Source organism: Giraffa tippelskirchi, chromosome 11, assembly GCF_054371585.1.
Source record: "Giraffa tippelskirchi isolate mGirTip1 chromosome 11, T2T-mGirTip1v1.2.pri, whole genome shotgun sequence".
Classification (NCBI taxonomy): domain Eukaryota; kingdom Metazoa; phylum Chordata; class Mammalia; order Artiodactyla; family Giraffidae; genus Giraffa; species Giraffa tippelskirchi.
This window is the reverse complement of record NC_137285.1, coordinates 137036016-137053111: the sequence shown is the minus strand read 5'-3', so window position 1 is coordinate 137053111 and position 17096 is coordinate 137036016. Positions and strand designations below refer to the sequence as shown.

Sequence of the window (17096 nt, the reverse complement as noted above, 5' to 3'; positions counted from 1 at the left end):
ATCAGAATCCCTCTCAAGACTGGGCTTGAGGAAGCCACCGCCAACCCTGAGATGGTCGTGCAACCAGCTGCCCATCTCCGGACAGGGGCACAAGATGCCGGAGTGGAGCTCCTAGGAGCCAAGCCTAAGAAGGACAGCCAGGTGCTGGATCCCCTCCACAGACTTGATGCGTAACCCTGAAGACCTACGCATCCAGCTGTTTCCTAATAACTGCTCTGGGCTCCCTCCCCCCCCACCACAAACCCCGCAAGAAGGGAACTCTTCGGGGCTCAGAATGTAGCTGCCATTATGTTTTGTTTGGAAATCACTTATACTTCCTAGTGCAGAGCTAGCTTCTTGAAGGCAAGCCCCTTGGAAGAGTCACTGGGACTGTGAAATCTTGTTCTGATAAACATATTTCCAGGGCCAGAAAAATTGGCCAGATTAGATTCCAAAGTGCTTGCCCTGAGAATCCAAAGCCTGGAGGCACAGGGACTTGATAAATGAGAGGGTGGACTACAGACTAAATACCACATAGGTTAGACACAGGTGGTCTTGCAGCCATGGGGCTCCCAGAGCTTTACTGGCAGGACCTCGGATCTCCTGGCCCGGTGTATGAGAACGCCAAGGAGCCATCCTTGTGCGCGTCTCAGCAACTCCATCACGTGTGCAGGGGCTGCAGAGCCTTGTGCTTTAGAAGTGACAATATCAACAAACACAAAAGGAAAAGGAGAAGCCAAGGCCAAGAGAGGTTGAATCATGCTGACTCTGTCTTCAAAAATCTTCCTCAAACCACTTACGGTTGCCAGAGGGGAGGATGGGGGAAAGGGATAGTTAGGGAGTTTGGGATGGATAGGTCCACACTGCCATATTTAAAATGAATAACCAACAAGGACCTTACTGTATAGCACAGGGAACTCTGGTCATTGTTATATGGCAGCCTGGATGAGAGGGGAGTTTGGGGGAGAATGGACACATGTATATGCATGGCTGAGTGCCTTTGCTGTCCACCTGAAACTATCACAGCATTGTTAATCAGTTATGTTGTTGTTTAGTTGCAAAGTCGTGTCCGACTCTTTTGCAGCCCCAGGGACTGTATAGCTTGCCAGGCTCCTCTGTCTATGGGGTTTCCCATGCAAGAAAACCGGAGTGGGTTGCCATTTCTTTCTCCAGGTTAATCGGCTATACTCCATTACAAAATAAAGTTTAAATAAAAAATCTTCCTCAAACTCATCTACTGTGCCTCACTAAACTGGCACTATCCAATCCAAGCCACTGAGACCCAGGGTCTGCTTTACACCAGTGGTTCTCAACAGGGGGCACTTTTGCCCCCCCGGGGGACAGATGGCAGTGTCTAGAGACGTTGTTGGTTGTGGCTTCTATTGAGTAGAGGTCAGGAATGCACCCCCGTAATACACAGGGCAGCCCCTCACAACAGAGAACCACCTGGCCTGAAATGGCAGAAGAGTGCCGATTTGAGAAATTCTGGCTTAAACCAACCTTTCACTTCTCACCCCCCCCAATTCTCGCCCCAGGTCTTTCTCCTCACAGCAGATGAAGATGTTAAACACTGCTGATGGCTCTTCTGCTCCCTTGTAATAAATCTAAAACTCTTGCCAGGGTTTATAAAACCTGGTGCCCACCCCACCTCCCCACCCCCACCTCTACAACCTCATTCCAACCATCTCCTCCAACACAAATGTCCTCCCTGCAGTGGTCCTCCGCTCATGTTGTCCACTGACCCCGATTCTTCCACACACCTTGCATCTGGTATTACGGGTTGAATGTGTCCCCCCAGAATTCACATGCTGAGGTCTTAACCCCTGTATCTCAGACTGCGACTGTGTTGAGAGGCAGGGACTTTAAAGGGGTGATTGAGTTAAAATGCTGAGAAAGACTGAAGGCAAAAGGAGAAGGGGGCGGCAGAGGATGAGATGGTTAGATAACATCACTGACTCAATGGACATGAATTTGAGCAAACTCTGGGAGATAGTGGATGAAGAGGAGCCTGGGGTGCTGCAGTCCATGGGGTCACAGAGTCAGACACGACTCAGCGACTGAACAACAACAATAAAGTTAAAATGAGGCCGTCTGCGTGGGCTCTAATCCCATCGGTCTGGTGTCCTTATAAAAAGAGATGAGGACACAGATGCACACAGGGAGGGTCATGGGAAAACTCTGGAAGAAGACAGCAGTCCACATGCCAAGGAGATAGGCCTCAGAAGAAACCAACTCTGCACACTTTGATCTCAGACTTCTGGACTCCATAGTCAGAGTAAAGAAATGTCTGGTGTTGAAGCTGCTCACCATGTTTCCTTGTCATGGCAGCCCTGGCCAACGGCTACATCTGGCTAATCTCATTCGTTCTCCACTTTACATCACTGACGCTGAGATTCCTTCACCGATACCCCGTTTAAAGCTGGTCCCCCTGTTTCCAGCTCTGGCAGTATCCTGTGTTTTCCTTCATCCTGATGTGTGCTCACCAATGAACCTGTACTATCTCCCCACCAGACTGCACAACCCCAAACGGCACTGCTTTGGTTTGCTCTGAGTCCCGGGCATCTGATATTTAGTAGGTTCTCAACAAACATCTGTGGTTATTCTCAGAAGAAAACCAAATGTCTAGTTACTGATTTATCCCCCATCCCTCACACTGTACCTTGGAAAGTTCCATCTACCCCCTGCCTCGTCCCCCAAGAAGGTGAGCGGGATCTGTACATACATAAAAATAAGGAACATGGGGGTGTCTGGATGAGTACAAGTAAATTACTACCCTGCCAGCTTTAAAAGAGGTTAGAAATCTTTTGAGCCCGACAGCAGGACTTTTTAGTGGCTGAAATATTTATCCCATCTCAGTGTCTTGAGACACATTTAGAATCCAAAAAAGACAAGCATTAGCACGAAGTTGGCTAGCTGGGGTTTCTCCTTCTCCTTTTTCTTTTTTTCACTAAGCTGAAAAATGAAAGAGTTGCCCATTTTCACTGCAGCAGCACATCACTTACTTAAAATAACTACACCATCTGCACCAAGAACAACAACCAAAAAAACACCCAAGTCCTCCCCCATTGGGCAAAAGGAAAGAAGAAGCTGCTGCTGCAGTTTCTTCCAAAATTTCTGGCACCCACAAATTTTTATTTGATGAGGGGGTGCTGCAAAAACTCAAGACAGCTGCTGAATTCTGTGTCTTCTGGAACAGGCAGTGAGCAATGCTGACTTTTTCAGCTGAGAAACAGGAATTCGCTTGCACAGGTTGGAGCCCTCCACATGCTCCTCCCTCCTTCTGTTGATCTTCCCCCTCTAAGCTCACCCCTGAACGTGATGTCATACAGACTTGGCATCTGCAAACTATCAACAGGCCCTGCTTTCAGATTTCTGCCCAATCACCTTCACTTTTAGCCTTTGCTTCCTGACCATCCGGTCTGCAGGCTCCGTGAAGAACAAAACAAGACTTATACACGTATATGTACAGACACACATACAACTTAGTGTCCCCATTTGCAGATCTCAACTAGACTTTCCCCTAAAACCTCCCTGGAGAATGAACACACCTCTTCCCATTCCCTGGTGCCAACACACACCATGTTACGAGGCCACTGAAGACAACCATCTGCTTTCCCTTTGACTTGCTCCTTCAAATACACATGAACATCTCATGCACGGGCACATGCAAAGCACCAAATGAGCGGGTCCACCATGATTAGTTTCTCAACAGCCCTGAAAAATCCCTGCAGGTCCTTTCGACTCCAGACCACTCCTCGTGGTGGCACTGGTGTCAGATAGAACCAGACACATCTGCCTTGAGCACTTCCCAGAGCCATTTGGTTCTCATCAAACCAACTGCTTCCCACTAGAGCTGTCTGGGGAGCATCCTAGCTGTCAGCAGGGTGGGAGGATTCACGCGTGAACATCCGAGCCTGGTGTGAGGACTGGCCTCTGCCTCCAAGTGCAGAAGCTGGACCAGGTCTCCAGCTGTGTCAAGACTCTGCACAGCAATCTGCCTGCCCTGAGAGCTCATTCTTAGAGTACCAACCTCTGCATAGCCACCTGTTCAAGGAAGATACAGCCCAGGGACACAGGGGACAAGTTATAAAATGACTCATGGATTCAGCCCAGGGATGATACCCTTGGCATTCATAGGTCTCATTTTTACACAGATTTCATGGGGCTTCCCTTGTGGCTCAGACTGTAAAGAATCTGCCTGCAATGCAGGAGACCTGGGTTCGATCCCTGGGTTGGGAAGATCCCTGAAGAAGGGAATGGTAACCCATTCCAGGACTCTTGCCTGGAGAATCCCAAGGATAGAGGAGCCTGGGAGGCTACAGTCCACGGGATCGCAAAGAGTCGGACACAACTGAGCAACTAACACCTTCACTTTCATATTTACACATAAAGCATATTATATTTACGCTGACCCTGAAGGAAGATGGGGTGTAAATTTCCCACAGGAATGATTTACAGATGGAGTGAGTCACCTGGTCAGTGAGCAAGCCGAGCTGTCCGCCCAGCATTTGCACTCCACTCTGCATTCCCATTTGCCTCTCTCACGCAATGCAGAGCAGAAGCCACTACAGAATGAGAAATCCTTTGTTTCCTTCTTAAAATGAGTGAGCAAAGAAAGCCAATGGCTAGTTTCAATGAGGCAAGCAAAGAGAAAAGCGAAGAGGTCTAAGCAAAGGACAGCTCTTCACCAGGAAATAGCTTTATAAATTATTTTCATACTGTATTTATAGCCTCATTAAGGGCCCGAAGCTGTTACTTACATTTTTTAGTTATGCTTCATTGCGTTTCATGAGGAAAATTATATCCCAGCGGCATTAACATTGTGGGGATTTGCAGAGCTGGCAGGATGAGGCCCTTGTGAGGTCCAAGGTCCACGACTCAGGGGCTGGACAGCAACACTGGGGTATGCTGTTCCTCGGGTGGGGTTGATTCTCAAAGGTGAGTTCTGAGCCTCCTCCCCCCATCCTGGTCCCCAACCCTCATATGCTCCCTTTAACGGCCCTTAAGAAGTTGATTATTGACTTCTCACTCCGGAAAATCTAACATCTACTGACATTAGCACCTGGCAGGAGTCTAACACCCGTTCTCTTTCTTGGTCTTCACAGCATTCCTCTGAAATAGGCCCCACACCCATCTTGCAAACCAGAAAACACACTGAAGACAAAACACAGTACAGGGATCTGCCAATGTTTTAGGTCAGACGGTAAATATTTTAGGCTGTGCAGCACAGAAGGCCAAATTAAAGATATTATACCAGTTCTTACAGAAGCAGAGAGAAAACAATATTTTACACAACTTTTATTGATGAAATTCAAAATACTGACATAGCAATCGAAAGCAATTTTTCTGTAGCACAAGTCTACTAATGAAGAGAACAGAATTCTTCTGGAGGGGAAAGGGGCAGGCGGCTGAGGTTCAAAGTTGGTATCCCCTATCATTAAAAGCTACTGCAAATGTTTACTTTTTCTCAACCACTTTAAAAGGGTAAAAGCCATTCTGAGTGCAGGCATGGTGGTGGACTGGCTTTGGCCCCTGGGCCATAGTTTGCATACTCCTAAGCAAGAAAGTAGGTCTGCCTAAAATGCCAAAATGGAAGAGGCACACAATCCAAAGGGCCTTCCTCTCTATGTCATCACACCTCCCACACTCTAAAACAATTCCTTTGGTTTAGTGGCTGCCCTCACCACCACCACAAAGGCATGGTCTCTGCTGCCCTATGTCCCCAGGAAGTGCCAGGCACCCGGCAGACATGAAGGAAATGCTTGTTGACTGCATGAGCAATGACTCCTAAGGACACTTCTGGTTGTGACACGCTCAGGTTCTGTGAATTTATCTAAACCCTACCTGAACCTATTTATGTGTGCTCAGTCATGTCCAACTCTTTGCAACCTCATGGACTGCAGCCTGCCAGGTTTCTCTGTCCATGGAATTTTCCACGCAAAAATACTGGAGCGGGTTGCCATTTCCTACTCCAAGGGATCTTCTCGACCCAAGGATCAAAGCCATGTCTCTTGTGTCTTCTGCATTGGCAGGCAGATTCTTAACCACTGCACTACTTGGGAAACCCAAATCTATTTACACTTTTGTGCAAAAGCAATGGGTGATGAGATTGGTTCTGTAAAACACTCCTGAGCTCCCAGGAGGGAGGAAGAGAAACAAAGAACTTTTCTGGATGAACTTCTATAGGCACTTGCTCTTTTTTCACACACACCGGGTCCTCACCAAGGGTGACCTGCATGGCAGGCCCAGGTGAGAACCTGGCCCCATGTGCCTTCTGTCTTTTCAGCTTCAATCAACAGCAGCAGCAGGAAATAAAAATCGGGCAGTGAAGATAAACTGAAGGACAGAGAGGGGACAACTTTATAATCAATCCATCAGGCTTGAAGATAAGCCAGGCTTCAGAGAGGACCAATCAATCCTGCACTTCAGCGCCTCTCAGAAACAGCCAAAGGGTCAAGAAGGGGGGAATTCATCTCCAACTCCAAGGTCAGCACAGCCCCATCTGCCCAGGACAGCTGCAGCCATGCCTATGGTCCTTAGAAACCATTGTGTAGCCTGTACTCTGCTCTGCATAGACATACCCAAGGTGAGTATGGAAAAGTCCCAAAGCAAACCAAGAAATAAGGCCAGAAAAGCAAAATGAGCTTCATTTAGGCCCCAGAGCATACCCTGATGAGCACAGGGTAAGGAAGAATTTCTAAAAGAAGAGTCAAAAAAGCACAGGTCATTCAAAGTGATAAATATGACTGCATTAAAGTGGAAAACTTCTGGTCATTAAAAGATGCTATAATCGAAGTTAAAAGATAAGCAACTAATTGGAAATGGTATCTGCCATATATGTAACTCACAAAGATCCATAGTCAGGATTTTCTTATAAGACTATATATGGAAACACAGACCACCCAACAGAAAACTGGTCAAAACATAGAAATGAACAGTTATGTTTCCAGATGAGAAAACTCAAATAGCAGCTTCAGACAAACTCAACCTCACTTGTCATCAGAGCATGATAAACGAAACAAAGAAGTTCTCTTTCACACTCACCAGACTTGCAAAGATTTGAAGTCTGATATTCTCACATGGCACAATGATGGGTTACATACAACGTGAACTCCCGGCTACAGGTGTGGAGTAACGCAGAAGAGCCATTTTGCAATGCCCAGTGAGGCTGAAGGTGTGCCAAGGCTTTAACCCAGCTGATCCTCTTCTGGTACCTACTCCAGGCCTGGGGCAAGCATGCATAAGACAAGAGCAACAGAACCTTCACGGTGGCACTGTTGAAATACAAAACTGCGAGACACAACGAGAACGGATGAAGAATCTGGTCCATTCAAAGCTATGGACTATTGCCCAGGGCTGGAATTTAATGAACTGGGGTGGTGCGAATCACAATGGGTCAATCTGAGAAACCTGATGCTTAATGAAAAAAGTGAGTAGCAGAATATACCTTGAATCAAGCTCGAAGAACATGCTACTCTAACAGATACATCCAGATGTGAAGGTATTTTTGAAAATGTGCAGGAAAGGAAGATATCAGATTCAGGAGAGTGGTTACCCTCTGTCGAATGGGATCAGAGGGCACCCAATGAACTTCAACTGTAAGATTTCTTGCTTTCAAGCAGTCTGAAGCAAGCACAACAAAATATCAGAGTTTAATGGAGCTGGGCGGAAAGCACACAGGCTTTCTTTGTGTTATTCTTGGTCCTTTTCCCATCCTTTAAAATATGTTTCATTAATAAAATTTATTATAAAGAACAAATATTATGCTAATATTTGAGAAAAGTCTATGAAAGACATATGGAACTGTTTATCACTAGTGTTCTAGCATCAAAAACCTCATCAACTATAAAAGGAGGAGAGATAAAAGGGGCAAGTGCTCACACAGAGGAAAAAAATGCAAGGACATCCATCTGAGAGATTCAGTCTATTACGGACTCTTTTCATTTTCTGAAAGGCAGCAACAGTTGCAGAGCAGAAGTGGATTGCAGAGGAAAAAAATAAACACTTCTCACAAGACAGATTTACCCACCCAACTTACTAAGGCATGACATTCCAAAAATAAAAATAACAAGGGCCAGCCAGGTCAGATATTTTATAAATACTAACTCCCTGAGATGTCAGGGTGGGAAGAAGCCACAGGAAAGCTTGCTTTCTCAGAATAGTCCATGCCATCTGCCTCCTTACTCCTCCCCACCCCCACCATGGGGCTGCAGAAAGCTGAGCAAACGTGGGCTGAGCTGCGGCCAAGGCTTTGATTTGGTATGCCCCATCACCATTGCCAAATGTCTGATTCTCTTACCATTGTTAACTAGCCGTGTGACTTCAGACAGGTAAGTTACCCTCTCTGAGCTGGAATTTTCCACTCATGAAACTGAGGTGACCCTACTTCCCTATCAGGGTTGCTGAGGGATTAGCATAGTCCCTAAATCATGTCCGACTCTTTGTGATCCCATGGATTGTAGCCCACCAGGATCCTCTGTCCATGGGATTTCCCAAGCAAGAATACTGGAGCCGGTTGCCATTTCATTCTCCTGAGGATCTTCCCGACCCAGGGATCAAACCCGAGTCTTCTGCATTGCAGGTGGATTCTTTACCACTGAGCCACCTGGAAAGGGATATAATATATACATACACACACACACATATATAATACATTATATACACATATATATAAAATAGAGAGATAAAGTAAATATAATAGCGTAGGCGACATACACTGGGAGTTCAATAACTTCTAATTCGTGACTCCTTCCTTCCCTCCACCATCTCCCTGACTCTCCTCCCAGAGCGGGTTCCGTGGTGTAACTCAGACAAGGCTGAGCCCCCTTTCTCCCTCCGCCTCCCTAGAAAGAGCACACAGACTAAGCAAGTGGAGCTGGTTGGCTGGCTGAGACCAATGGTCACTTCGGTCCAGAAAAGCAGACTTTGAAGACAGTCACTAGGTTTTAAGAACACAGTTAAGGGGCTCACAATGCGATGCAGGCCATGTATTCTAACACATGATAGTCTCAGTTCCACTATTGCTAAGAAATAATTAACCCTCCACTGATCATTCCTAAAGGCTCTTTAACAGTAGCCTAACTATACCCATGAGCCAACCCCTCCAAACCACATGGTTATGAAGTAGGTCAAAAGTGAAAGGCACATGGGATTTCACCGTTGGAATCTGGGGGTGAAACTCCATCTCCTGGGGTCTCAGGTACCCCGGGTGTAAAATAAAGTAGTAACAGATGATGTCCAAGTTCCCTTCCAGCTCTTGACCGCTCATTCTTGCTTCCATGGACACACCCTCGGTCCCCGAGGCAGGCAAACATTTGCCATCTGCCTGTCCTAGATACATGCTCTAGCATTTAAAAATAATACCCAGGGTTTACACAGAGCTCCTCAGCTGAAGGACTAAAAACATTCCCGCAAGGCAGGTACTGAAGGCAGTTCCTCCTTTTCAAACACAAAGAGACTAAGACTCAGAGGTCAGCCAGTCTCTCGAAGGGCAGGGCTGGAACTGGCCAGAGAACTCAGGTTCCAGCCCCTGGAGGAGACTTAACTCTTGCCACCACATTTTAGGACTCCAACCTCCTGCATCATCACCCATGGAGATGGCTGGTGCCACCTCCCCTGCCCCAGGAGAAAATAATCTCTAAAGAGTCAGGAACCAGACCTGCCCTACCCCATTCCCTATGGAGTCAAGGGCTCCCTGGTTCCCTGCAATGATCCACAATTTTCCATCACGTCTCAGCAAATGAATGACTGTCTGGCTTATCACTTCTGATTAGGTGAGGAACTCTGCCAGGGAAATCAAAAATGCCGGCCTGCTACCGCCAAGCAAGGGGGGAATACATATTAACTGGTGCGTCTTTTTAAATTTTCTTAAGCAGCTTAATCCATTAAACCCGTCCTTCCTGCTTCTACAATCTGCTCACGTGAGCACCTCCCTCTGTGCTCGGCGCATCGACAGGCCCTCCATCAGGAGAAATTAGCTGACTTCTTGAGCAAACGATGTTTGTACATCCAGCAAGTGTCAGAATTAAGCAGTTTTTACGGCTGGAGTCCCGCTTCAGTCTGCGTGTCTGAATGAGCGCTGATTTCAGAGGGAGCCACTCACTCATCTTTGCAAGAGATTTGTCGGATTTGGTAACGACAAGGGGCTGAAACCTTGTAGGCGAACCTGTTCGGATTCTCCACATTGTGAAGGGTAGTTTATGATGGCCCAGAAAACAAAGCGAATTAAAACTGGAAGAGGGACCCATCCCAGAGCTGGTTTCTTTCAGGTCAGCCCTAAAGCCCACAAACTCCAAATTCTAATTCCACTCCCCTTAAGCTCAGGGGGATGGCTTAAGCCCTCCACGCCTCAGTTTCCTCATCTATAAAATGAAGATGGACCAACAGGAGCTCGATAAACTCCCGGGGGTGATCTAAGAGCTGTTTTGTCCCTCATGGTATTGGACTCATATATAGTCCCAGATTTGAAAACATTTCAACTCTCATTGTTTACCATTTGGACCAGAAAACCTCTTACAGAAAAAAAAAAAAGATACATATACTAAAAATTCAGTGGAAGCTTCCGGCATTTTCAGACATTTTATGACAGCATGCAGATTGGGGCCATAGATTAGCCAGAGTTCATTTGTTAAAGGTATTATTATCCACTATTAAAGAATGACTATTATATAAAGACTAGATGTAATGTAGGCAGAGACTATGTCACTACACAAGACATATCATTATAATGTAGTTACACGATTAATAATTAGTGGAAAGGTGATCTCAAGTGCAAAAGAATCCACCTTAAACTGAAGACGATAGAATCCTACGAGGTGAGAAGAGAGATTAAGAGATGGGAGCTGCTCCTTAACAAACTATTTTTTGATAACCTGAAGAGGCCCTACCACATGGCTCTGATTCAGGTTCGCACAGCGTTCTGTTAACAGGTGCGGCTCAGCACCAAGACACTGGAAAGAAGTCAAAGGCTTGCTGAACACAGAGACCAGGATCAACCTTTCAACAGGTTCAGCCCCTAGAGTCTGCGTGATCTTCACCCTCTGACACCCTCTGGTTCCTGCCCCTTTTGCTTTCCTGGATCTATTTTCACAAGTCCCCAGGGGCCTCCTAAGCCTCTGAACTGATGAACCCAAGAGCTATTTATTAATTTATTTTACTGAATAATAGTTGGTTTCTGGTGTACAGCAAAGGGATTCAGTGTGAGTATGTATATATATTATTTTTCATATTCTTTTCCACCATGATTTATGGATATTGAATATAGTTCCCTGTGCCATACAGTAAGACCTTGTTGTTTATCCATTCTATATATGCCAGTATGCATCTGCTAGTTTCACACTCCCAATTCAACCCTCCCCACCCCCTTCCCCTTTGGAAACCACAAATCTGTTCTCTATGTCTGTGAGTCTGTTTTGGTTCATAGATAGGTTCATTTGCATCATAGTTTAGATTCCACATATAAGTGATATAGTATAGTATCTGTCCTTTTCTTTCTGATCATCATCTTACTATGATAATCTCTAGGTACGTCCAAGTTGCTGCAAATGGCACTATTTCAGTCTTTTTTATGGATGAGTAATATTCCATCGTACATCTGTTGATGGACACTTAGGTTGCTTCCTTGTCTTGGCTATTGAAAATAATGCTGCTGTGAACATAAGCGTTCATGCAGCCTTTCAAATTATAGTTTTATCCAGATATGTCCCCCAGGAGTGGGATTATTGGATCATATGGCAACTCTATTTTTGGTTTTTGGAGGAATCTCCATACTGTTCTCCATAGTGACTACATCAATTTACATTCCCACCAACAGTGTAGGAGGCTTCCCTTTTTTCCCACACTCTCTCCAGCATTTGTTATCCAAAAGTTACTTTAAGTCTTTATCTTGCACACAACTAGGCTGCAGTGGATAAATTGGATGGCTCCCTCCTCCTGAAACTCTATTCCCTCGGTCTCGCTGACATGATGTTCTCCCGTTCCCCCATCCTCCCCACACTCTTGGCTCTCTGATCATTCCTCTTTCATCTCCTTGACGGCTTCTCTCACTCCACTCACCCCTCTTTCACCTCCAGAGTTGTGTCTCCCATTGCCTGAGTGACAGAGTCATCTTCCCTGGATAAGCTGTCTTGTCTGCCATGAGGGTCAACTTCCAGCTCAGCTCTCTTTCCTTCGACTCCATCCTCCACCCACAACTGCACACTTCCACCCACTACTGCCCAGGACACCCTGTCCTGGGCGCCAACTCAGCATGTTTCAAACAGAACTCCGGATTTTTCTTCTCAACCTGCCCCTCCTGCATCACTCAGTATTTCAGTTGGTAGAACGGCCAACCATCCCTCCCCCACTTCCACCCACATCAATCAACCAATGTAAAACATTTTTTACTTCCATCTTTCCTCACCATTCCTACCACTCACAACCCTAGTTCGAATATTTCTCTCTTGCATTTATGGCTTTGCATTAATAGCTTCCTCGCTGGCTTTCCAAGATCCAGTCTTGACTTCTAAAAGGCATCCTTCACATAACTGTGGAGCAAACTTGATCACACTCCTCACTATCATTCCATAGAGGGTAAGGCCACGGCCCTGGGGTCAACACAGGAGGCATGTCCTGGCCAGCCCACCTCTCCTGGGGCCCCTCACATGCAGGTCACTTTACAGCTCCCCCATCAGAACTTTCAACATAACTGACTCAAACGTCTATCTCTTCCCTTATCACAATAGCCATTGTGTGTGTGCCAGTCTTCCCGCACAACCCCATAAGCAACTTTACACCAAGGGAGGGAAAGTGTCCTAATGTAGCCCAGAGCCAAGGACAGAATGCTGAAATGAGGGAAGGTGGGAGGCACGAAGCGTGTGGGTGTATAGAAATATGGATGGTTGCCTCTTTGTGCTATCATATTCTGAATAGCCTCTCACTCAACATTTTGTGGATTATTTCTGCAAGTTAAAATTATTCCTCAATCATATGGACAGTCCACATTTGTATGCAGCTTAAGATTTATGGAATGAAGATATGTTTCTTCATGCTCAGATAACAATTTGATCTCAACTCAATTATCTGAAAAATGGGAGTAGGGGAGCAGGATTCCCCAGTAATTTCATTCCTATCATTGTTATTATGCTCCTTTCTGAGAAGTCCGTGGGCTCAGGGATTTTCTACAGAGCCATCTTCACTTCTAGATTTGCTTGAGCTTAAATGGATAATTCTCCATGGCTCAAAGTAAAAATTCCAATGTAGCCCAATTCTTTGACGGTAACCTCGGCAGGTAAGAGCTGGCCTCCAGGACTCCTGGGCATGAGAACTCTGTCTAGGGCATACACTGTCAGCAATAGCTGACACAGATGTCGGGGCCACAAAGACAACATTCTGTGATGATCCATTCTCTCAAGAGCCTGCTCACAAGAAATCAAGGTTCCTGGGAGAGAAGAATCAGGCCCAGATGCATCCAGGCACTGATAACACCCACAAGAGTCAGGGCCCCTTCTGTTTCTGCTCTGTGCTGGGTTGCAGGCAGCCTCAGGCAAGCCTTCGGGCTTCCATCCAGGGGGAGGTTGATTCCCCTTTCACCACTGTGAATCTCAAACCATCAGCACCCCACACACTTGGCCTCTGTTTGTTTCTTTCCGTATCCAGGGAGCAGTGACAGCTGCACTGAAGACAGTGGCATTGGGGGCTGGGACTCTCACCGAGAGCAGGCAAGGCAGCAAGCCCTCTGCTACTGGAGCAGCGTGGGTGGCCTGGAGAAACAGAGGGGTCTAAGGGGTTCCGTCAAAGGTGTTCCTGCCATCCAAGGCCTCAGGAACACTAGGACCTGGGCCCCCAGCCACCTCTATTCCTGGAAACCCTGGCCTCCTTGGAACAAACAACCCAGTCTGTTTATCAGCATGGGAGGTGGCTACCCTCCACGGGCTCTGGACGTGGAGGGAAGAATCCTGGCTCCATGTGAACCTGCCAAGAGAGTTTAGGCAGCAGCACTGATCTAGAAAATGCCAGCAGAATGAAGAAACACCATGAGCCAGAACTGCCAACAGAGCTCGAGAGACACTCCCTGTCTCTTCTTTTGTCGATCATGGGTCTTTATGCTAAAGACTGGAGCGGCCGCGGTCTTTAAAGGAGGCAAGGAATTCAGCTTCTCACTGAACATCCACAGTAATCAGCTCCAAGAGGAACCAACCCCTGCCTGGCACCACTCCCTTTCCAGGGCACATCACCATCCACCCCGTGCTGCACCAACGATAATGCAGTTACAGACAGCCGGGACTCTCCAGCTAAGAGGAAAATTTGCACCTAATTAGATAAAAACAAAACAGAAAACCAAAACCTTTAATCAGCGCCAAAAAGAAGATGGACTACTTGATCTTTTGTGGAGCTTTATAACCTGGAATGTCCATCAAGATGATTTTTTCCTAAATGTTATCTTTCAGAACAATCCTCTGTGTCCCTATTTACAGAGAACTTAAAAATTCATAAGAAAATCTCAAGCAAACCAAGGGAAAAACAGATACAGGAAATAAACAAGCATGTCACAAAAAATGCAGGTGGCTAATAGAAAAAAAGATGCGCAACCTCAATGGCAATTAAACAAATGCAAATGCAAATGCCATTTTTAAAAACAATCTGATCAGCAAAAGTTAACAAGATGGATAATACTGAGCTGGCGTGGCTGTGTGTGCCTCTGAGGACACTGGCACACTGATACTACTGGTGGGAAAATCAGCTGGTACCAGCTCTCTGGGGCCATTTGGCAGTGCCCAGCACTATTTAATATGAGCTTATCTTTGGACTCACTGGTTTCATTTCTAGGAATCTATCCTTAGGAATGCATGTGTGCTAAGTTGCTTCAGTCGTGCCCAACTCTTTGTGACCCCATGGACTGTAGCCTGCAGGCTCCTCTGTCCATGGAATTCTTCAGGCAAGAATACTGGAGTGGGTGGCCATGACCTTCTCCAGGGGATCTTCCTGACCCAGGGATCGAACCTATGTCTCTTGCACTGCAGGCAGATTCTTTACCACTGAGCCATCGGGAAAGCCCATTCTTAGGAATATATTAATATAAATGCATAGAGAAATATGCAGAAGGCCGGTTTTCCTTTACATGGTTATTTGCAAAAGCTCAAAACTTTGAAGAACTTAAACATCTACCAAGCAGGAGATGGGTAAATATGATATGGCATACCCACCAAGAACACTGCAGACTTTAAAAAAAAAAATACAGGAGCCAGAATGTACCGACATGGAAGAATATCTACAGTATAGGCAGAGGAGAGAAAGCAAGGTGCAGAACAGTTTATACAGCATAATCCATTTTTGTTTATCTCTAGAGATGTATGTGGCAATATATAAGCCCCATTTACATTTGCAGGTCTTAGAACATACACTCTGAGGGAAAAAAGTGAGATGTCCTTTAAAAATATGGGTTATATTTTCTATTAGTATCTTTTTTTTAAAAAAAAAACAAACAAATTTCTTAAAATATCTCCATAAGTAAATATGCCTGGAGAACTTAATGATATAAGAGTAACTGCGATGATACAGGGGAAGAATTGCAGAGCACTGCTCATTATCAAAATACACCCCTCCACACACACACTCAGAGAGAGAATGAGAAAGATTGGCTCCTTCAACTTTCAGAAGCAAAAGCCAAAAGGAAAAGGTCATCCTTCTGTTCATGAATTTACAAAATATTTAAAAAGGCAAAAGTATGCCTTAACACTTACGAGGGACAACTTTGGGTAAGAGGACTTTTAAGTAGTTATGAAACGGATAGCCCCAACCTTTGGCCCAAATTAATAGTAGAAAATAAAATCAAATGTTAAAACTAAGGAGGGAATCATCTGGAAAAACCTGCGGATGGCTGCTTCTTAACGAGTTATTCTGGAAAATTACCTAAGGGCTGTATTCCCCTTTACTCCCTAATAGAACAAAAATATGTTTGACAAAGAGCTGCGGCCACCCCTCCCGGGCCCCCCTCCCACCCAGCCCTTCTCCCCACAGGAGGCCCCCACCCAGTGGCCGGTGAGGGAGCGCCAGGAGCCCTGACTCTGATTAAGGGATATAAATCTAATTTGTCCTCTGCAAGGAATGTAGCAAGTCTCTCCAAGGCTTGCTGGGCTCAGTGTGAGCCCACAATTATAGCTGCTCTGGACTCCGGCTTCCACACTCCTGCATCTTCCAGGTGGCAGCAAGCCACACTCTCTGCTGGAAGACACAGAGCTCATTCAAGGGCGCCTAGAGCTAAAGCCCTGGAGCCCGGAGCCCGGAGCCCGAGGCCGGTGGGGCGTCTGGTCGCCGAGGTTTCCGAGTTGTCCTCGCAACCTCAGTGGATGGAGGGTCATCCCACAACCCGCCTCCTGGAATAGGGGGCGGAAATTAAATGTTTTCTAAGGTTGAGAAAAAGGAACCAGACACTTATTCTTGCCAGGTTCAAAACCAGGCAAAAGTAACCTATGGGGTTGGAAGCCAGGATGGTGGGGGAACCACGGGGGTTCTGGGGTGCTTGGTGATGGTCTGTTTCTCCACCTGAGCCCTGGATTCCCAGGCGTGTTTGCTTCATGAAAATTCATGAGCTCCGCACTTAACATTTGTGCACTTTTCAGTCAGTGTGTTAAACTTCTGTAAAAAGTTTATTTAATTAAAAAAAAAAAATCTCTTGAACAGTAGCTGGCTCACAGGCACCATCTCTGACTATTTTCAGTGGACCCTCTCCTCTCTTTCTTTTGCAGTCGGAGCCACCAGCAAACTCACTGGTCAAAGTCAGGCCAGGTTCCTAGGTCCCCAGGCCACAATGGCATGCTCTATTGACGGGTGGGGGGACTGGCAGAGGGAGACGTGCTGAAAGGAATGTCCAGCCTTTATTTTTAATTGATTTGCTCACTTTCCCCTAATATCAAAACAGCCCCACTCCTTTTCTGCAATGACCAAAACGGCATCAGCCCCACCCCGATAAACCCCAAGCACGCAGACTTCTCAGGCCTGGCATGAGGCTCTGCGGGCCCCATCCACTGACCCTGGCTGAAGTGTGAGCCTCCAGGAAGCATCTGCAAAGTCTGAACAACCGCTCCAGCTCTCATTCCAAAAAGAGTCTGACCCCAGGCTGGGACTCACCTCCTGAAAAG

At 46.3% G+C, this 17096-nt stretch overlaps 1 protein-coding gene across 4 annotated transcripts in view; it reads right to left on the bottom strand.

Annotated features, from left to right (window-relative positions):
* The window catches only part of LDLRAD3 (low density lipoprotein receptor class A domain containing 3), a 255995-nt gene that overhangs the window by 180081 nt on the left and 58818 nt on the right, over window positions 1–17096 (bottom strand). The window contains exon 1 of one of the 4 annotated variants that reach the window (XM_081544665.1): window positions 8279–8585. The exons of the other annotated variants lie outside the window; for them this stretch is intronic. The gene's annotated coding sequence lies outside the window, so the exon portion shown is untranslated. Of the gene's footprint in view, window positions 1–8278; window positions 8586–17096 lie in introns of those variants that run through there. 4 annotated transcript variants of the gene reach the window in all.